We start from the raw sequence: 6,646 nt of genomic DNA on the forward strand, positions 1-6,646 counted from the left end.
ACCGGTAGAAAAGAGGAAGTCTGGGAAGTCTTTATTCACCCTACCAAATGTTTTGATGCATGGAAACCACAAAAAACCCCTTTCTCCAGACCACAGTGGGTGTAGGTTAGGGAAGGACAAGAGAAAGCACGTGAGTCGAGCTAAGCTGTTCCTCCCCTTGCCTGGCTCAGTCTGCAGGCATTCATCAGAAATGATTCAGAACAGGACAGGATATCTGGGGACAGATGCTCTTTGGGCACAGCCAACACGGGACAGGCAGGCTGGACTCCTGGCTTTGATGTATGCGCTTCCCAGCCCGGCTGTTGCCCGTCATCCCAGTGCTCACGCTGGCTTCTGTGCTGCTCTGAGGTGCACGCAAAGTCCACTTCCCCTGGAACTTTAGGCCCAGACGGTTTTCCTTCTGGAGAGCTCACTTCAGCAGAGAGAGGCAGGAAGGCACCTGCTGTACGTTGAAAGCCTCTCCCCATTCCAGTAGCACCCGTGAATGCCGGCAGCTGGCCCAGCTCCCTCGGGAAGCACCCCAGCACTATCACCTGGCCAACACCACGCTGTGTGGTGCTCATGCAGTGGACATTTCAAGTAGTGCTTGCCTTCAAGGAGCAGGCAAAGTGCTGCAGCTGCTCCTGGGAACGCATGATCCTTGCAGAGCTGAGGTTGGAGTAGGGGAGTCCTCCCTTTGCTGAAGGGTTTATGGGGTGAGTGTGGCTCATAGACAGGACCATCCAGGCCGAGCACTCCCTGGGACAGTCCCTGGGAAGTTCTGGCAAGGCAGCGTAGATACGATCACTGACCCCAGGCTTCTTTAAAGGGCTGTCTTACTGTCCTTCTCTGTTGCCTGATTTTTGACTCCTGAAAGAGCTGGAACGAGGAGCCTTGACTCTTCATTGAATTACATGAGCCGTTGATCAGCAAAAGTGAAGTCTCCGAATTACGTGAGCCGTTGATCAGCAAAAGTGAAGTCTCAAGTAGCTGTTGAAGTCATTACGTCTGAATTTGCAGGAAGGGTTGGCCTGTGCTCACGCTCCTTGCAGCTTCCCTTGCTGCTGTGACCAGTGGTACCCGCTGGCAGCGTGACCCTTTGGAAAAGCAGGCGTGTGGGGGACCAACCCTTGTGGACCAGCAGGCATGGCACTGCTTGTCTGCAGAGACCAGGGCGTCTGCTCGCTGATGGATCCTGGGTAAAGTCCTTCCAGTTGTTTCTCCTCACGTCTGCTGTCATCCAAGAGAACGACACCCTGCGGTAATGCTGGGCTCAGGGTTTTCAAAGGCGTGCTGTCCCTCCACCCAGAAAGCATTGGTAATTTCTCTCCAGCAGGTGCCCCTGAGCAGACCTCATGTGTTTTCTTACCCTTTGTCCATGCAGAACCTGTCCCAAAGTCGTGTATGGAGCTCTTCAGTAGCTCTGTCCACAATAAAATTTTCTATGCCCTTTGCTAAATATTTCCTCCTTTTTTGCAGTCATTCATTTATCTGCCCAGTTGATGTCCCCCCCCAACTTTTCCCTGCACCTCTGATGTCCCAGCTGGGCTTAACACCTTAACCTGTGTGTGGGTGACAGCGGTCCCCTCTCCGTAGGTCTCTATGGACCGCCTTCCCTGAGGGGTAGGGGGTAGACCACCTTCTCCAGGAGGTACGTAACTCCAGCCTGCTTTCTGCGCTGCAGCCGGGCGAGCGCCACAGGGAGGAGGCCAGGCCGGCTGTGCACCGTGCTGCAGGAAGGCTGCTGCGCCCTTTGGGGTGAGTGGAGCCGGGTTTCCTGGTCTATCATACGTCCAGGGAAAGAAAGGCCCGGCATAGTCTCGAGGCGGCAGGTTCCGAGGACACGCTGGGAAGGAAGGGGATGTCCTACACTGCTAGCAGTTCGCTGGGACATGACACTCTCCAGGAGCACGGGGCTCACCCTCAGGTTCACCATTTAGTTGCCCTCCCCTTCCCAGGCTGTGCTCACCTGCCAGTTGTCCTACTGAGAACGGCCCGTAAGCCCCAAATTCCCCTGCCACGCACACGAACACCCACCTGAGAAGGGTCTCCGCCTCCAGAGACCCCGACGACCAGTGCAGAGCCCCACACGCTGCTGGGCTGTACTGGTTCTGTCCCACCCCGCAGGTTTCCCCGCGAGGAGCAGGAGCCCACGCTTTTTGCTGGATGCCAACAGGATGCCCTGGGGACCCCGATTTGGGAGGTGGGGAAGACATCCTTCTGCTGCCTTCGGCCGAGACATGGAACGTTTTCTGCACTGCATGGAGTGCCGGAGGAGGCAGAATAAATCAAGGCTGCAAAACGTGCAATACCTTGTCCGTGCGTTGGGGCAGCTGGATGCTGAGCGAAGAGGCAGGCCCCAGCAGGACGGGCTCCCAGCGCTGCCAGCATCGGACTCCGATCTCCTGAACCTCATGGGCGGCAGGCAGGATTGTGTGTGCCGGGCGGCATTTGATTTGGGCTGGGTTTTGTGTTTTCACCACAACCACATAAAGGAGGGCTGTTGAAGATGCATATTGGGCACCCAAGAATGAAAATGGTGAGACTGAGATGGTTTTAGCTCCTGGGAGAACTGCTGTCTGCCCCAGATCAGTTCCCAGTGAGGATGAACCTTCGCAAGTGCAGTTGAGCATCTCAGCCGAGCTGCTTCGTGCCGGGAGGGCCTTTTGCAGATGCCGCTTTGCAACATACACGTGCCCTCAGGACCCCGGCTTTGGGTGCTGTGTGTGGTATCCCACAAAGTCATGGAAGTTTTCCACGGCAGGGAGGTGGCACCTTTCCAGGATGGTCACGGCAGGGGCAGGCACAGCCCCGGCTCGCTCCTTCCCCACCTCGTTTCTGTCCTTTTGGGACCCTAATGCTGATACCTGCGGGTTCAGGTGCCGAGGGCGTTTCTGCTGCCCAGGCAAGGCTCACGGCTGCTGCACTGGGTGAGGAAGCTCCATAGCAGACCTGTGGCAGCAACCAAAAGGAAGGAGTCGCATTAGGGTACCGCTGCAGAGGCCAGCGTGCAGGCAGAGCGGTCCCGGCCACCACATCAGAGGATTGCAGTGACCGCGAGCTCTCTGACAGCCCGAGGCCATCAGAGAGCTGGGTGAGGTGACAGAGGAACTCCTGATGCCTTCAGCTCCCCATCGCTGCAGAAACATTGAGGTCTGGCATCCCTGAGCCCCTTCTCCAGCACTAAATAAAAGGTTTTTTGCCAGGGCACGAACTCTCCCATCAGCGGGAGGCAGTGCCCTAGACTGGCCATTCCCACCATGAGCCTCTGCGGCTTTTCATCAGGAGCAAGCAATGCATTTGCAGGATGGTGACAGCTTTCCGGAGTCCTCTAAAATCAGAGATCCCGGTCCCTGGCCACTTGCCAGCGGCTGTGCCAGGCCTTGCAGCGCGTTCCTCTCTCAGCCTTGGCATGGGACGTACGCCCTGCTTGCTTTCATCTTTGGGTGTGACTCAAGTTTCTTAGTTTTCTCTTTGAAGTCAAGGGGACCTTCCTTTGGGAAATGATTTTTGGTGAGTCTGTTCCCGGGCTCTGTTTTCGACACGTCCTGAGAGCATCTCAGGGGGCTTCCTTGAACTGCAGGGAGGGAGGAGGAAGCTCCTGCCAGAGGAGGGTACATTTTCTCCTCCTCTCTGCCCTGTGCTGTGCATCGCAGCCGGGACCCCAGCTCGAGCGGCAGACCCCCCTTGGCTCTGCGCGCTGCTGGCACACCCGGCACGCACACACGCACGCCGCGATCGCGCCGCTCATCAGCCGCAGCTAAGACCCATTAATGCCTTGTGGACATGCTGTTGCTGGGGTTACCGTATACATATTGCACAACCTCCGAAACACTTCCCTCTGTTTTGTAGCAACTTGCGCTAGAGAAGCAGCGTTCCCGCATAACCTCATCCCACCCCAGATACGGCCGAGCCAGCGACTCATTCCTGAAACAAGATGACTCCGGGGAGCCTGCGGTGCCCAGCCCCGGGGGAGGCGAGAGGCAAAGAGGACGGAGGGTGAGCGCAGAGGGTGCTCCGGGGTCGTGCTTGTGCTCTTGTGCGAGCTCTGAGCTGCACCCTGGAGCAGTCACAGCACTCCAGGACTCTGTGTGAAGGCAGGGAGACAGACATGGTCCTAGCAGGGACAAGCCCGGCATCTGAAGCCGTGTCTCGGTGACACTGAGCTGTGAGCCTCAGTGTGTCTGGGGTAAGCGCTGGAGTTACACAGCTCATTAAGCTCTCCAGGGCAGGAGACAGCCTGGGAACTTCCTGACCTTTATTGGAAATCGCAAGAAGGGAAAGGTCCCCAGGGAGTTGAGCACTGAGCTATGTCCATGCTCCTCCACCACCCCACAGGACCTGTGCAACCTCCTCCTCAGCTCCTGCCTGCGCCACGGGCTCCGGACCAAGTCACAGCCTCCTCCCGGGCTTCCGTCTCTGGGCTGCGTGAGGAACAGCAGGAGCTGGCCAAGGACTGTGCTCTGTCCCAACAGGGCTGTCATGGTGACAACAAACGCACAACAAACCCTGGCCCTTAGGAACCGAAAACTGACCTGCTCAACCTGACCCCGTGGGGCAACTCGCCAGCCCTGGCTTGGTGCCCCCCACTCGCCCGGCTCTCCCCATGTGCCGCCTCTTGGCTCTTCGGGCTCTGCAGTCCCCAGGGCCGGCTGGAGCTCCAGCAGAAGAGCTGCCGACATGCCCAGCCCCGGCTCGGCTCCTGCCTGCTGCCAGCTGGGTCAGTCTGGGCTTTTGTGCTGCCTGCTGCTGCCAAGCTCTGCCAGAGCTGCTGCGGGCTGGATGCTCCAGCCGGCGTTACCTGGGCTCCTCTCCGGAGCTGTCAGCTGGAAGCAGAGCCAAAGACACCTGCTTCGGTGAGGAGTTGCAGGGTAAGCTAAGGACAAGGCTGTACCTTCAGCAATATTTAACCACCCTCCTCGCTATGGCAGCCCCAATTATTGCCCTCTCCTTAAAGCAGAGAGCAGGCGAGCAGCCCTTCCTCACTTTCCGCAGGGTGGGACGGCAGCCCTAGGTCCTTGCTGGCCCGGGCGGAGGCCGGTTTAAATTCCCACTTCACAGCCAGCCACTGTAACCTCTGAGCCTCTGCACTTTGGGACCTGCTTTCATATTTTATGAAGAGCTGGAAGCATGCGTGTTCAGGACAGAGTCCTCCTGGTGCCACCTCCTCCGTGCAGCGCCCAGGCTCTCTGGCCATGTTTGAGCTCTACCAGGACAAGCCAGACGGAGGAGAAACACTCGTTGGCGAGGTCTGCCTGGACTCTGGCATCAGGCTGGTCCAGATGAGCCTCCACACCTGTCCTGCCCACTCTTGACTGTCCCCTCCAGGATGTCCTTGCAACCTGGCAGCCATGGGTTGGCACCCTGCCTCTGGCTGGGCTGTGAAACAGCAGCTCCTGCCGATGGAGGGGTCACAAGGCTGGTTGGGGGACATGACAAAGTGGGGTCCTTCACTGCTTCAGGCTGTGACCACCTGGGGCTACCCAAAGCGGCCAAGTGCTGTGGCATGCCTGCATCCTCTGACACCAGCCCTGGCACTCACCTCCGGGGCGGGAGGTAAAGTTCGTGATCCCAAATCACAGGCTCGCAGAGGTGGCTGGTGGTCACCTCTGGAGGTCTCCAGACCCTGCTCCAAGCCAGGATCAGTATGAGCGGGTTGCTCAGGGCTTTGTCCAGTCAAGGGTTGGCAGCAAGGTCCCAGCAGAGAATATGTGCCCCTCAGCCAAGAGGGGGAGATTGTCACAGGGGCCGTACCCCAAAGCAAAGGGCTCTGGGTGCAAGAGCAGAACCGATACCCCTGGGGCAGCTCAGCCATGGGGACACCCGTGTTCGTCCTTGCCCTGCAGCTCCTCTGCACGGGGACCAGGGCAGACAGAGACCGCAGGGTGCCAAAGGCTGCCTGTGTTGTTCGAGCCACTGCCCAGCTCCCCAAGCTGCTGATTTACCTGCAGGACCCTGCATGGCAGCAGCAAACTGCACGCTGCATCCCCTCGGCACGAACAACCCCTGGGGATGCTGCGGCCGGCTGTACACAACACCCTGTGCCCGCCGGAGCGAGGCCGGGGAGTGCCAGGGGAGCACCGCGGTCGGAGCAGGCTCTGGACGAACAGCTGAGGTGGGGCCGTGAGTAAGTGATGTGGGTTGTGTCGGGACTCCATGGCAACCACAATATTTGGGTGCTGCTTCAGCCCGCAGCACCCACTGGGAGCCTCACGTGTGGCCGGGCTCCGGGCAAGGGAAGCCAGCAGCCGTGATGGGCAGCGCTGGCATGTGGCTGGCTGACCCCAGGGTTGCTCCAAGGGTGTCCCGCCGGGCCGTGCAGAGGGGACAGGTGCTCGCCGCGGTTCCCGGCACGCCAGGACGGTTGGCATTCGCCCCCACAGCCTGGGCAGTGGCCTTTGGTCCATGATGTCACCCACCAAGAGGGGCCGGTTCCTCCATGGAGGGGCACGCTGGCTGCGTGGTGCAGGGGACAGGGCTGCAGGGCAGAGCACAGGGGGGCTGCCAGGGGGGAGCCTGCGGGGGCAGGGTGGTGGAGGAACCTCGTGGGGTGAGGGAACGGCCTTGCGGGGTGGAGGAAAGACCTCGTGGGGTGATGGTGGGGCCTCGTGGGGTGATGGAGGGGCCTGGCGGGGTGCCGGTAGGGCCTCGTGGGGTGGCGGAGGGG

Source organism: Aptenodytes forsteri, unplaced genomic scaffold (genome assembly GCF_000699145.1).
Source record: "Aptenodytes forsteri isolate BGI_AS27 unplaced genomic scaffold, ASM69914v1 Scaffold14, whole genome shotgun sequence".
Classification (NCBI taxonomy): Eukaryota; Metazoa; Chordata; class Aves; order Sphenisciformes; family Spheniscidae; genus Aptenodytes; species Aptenodytes forsteri.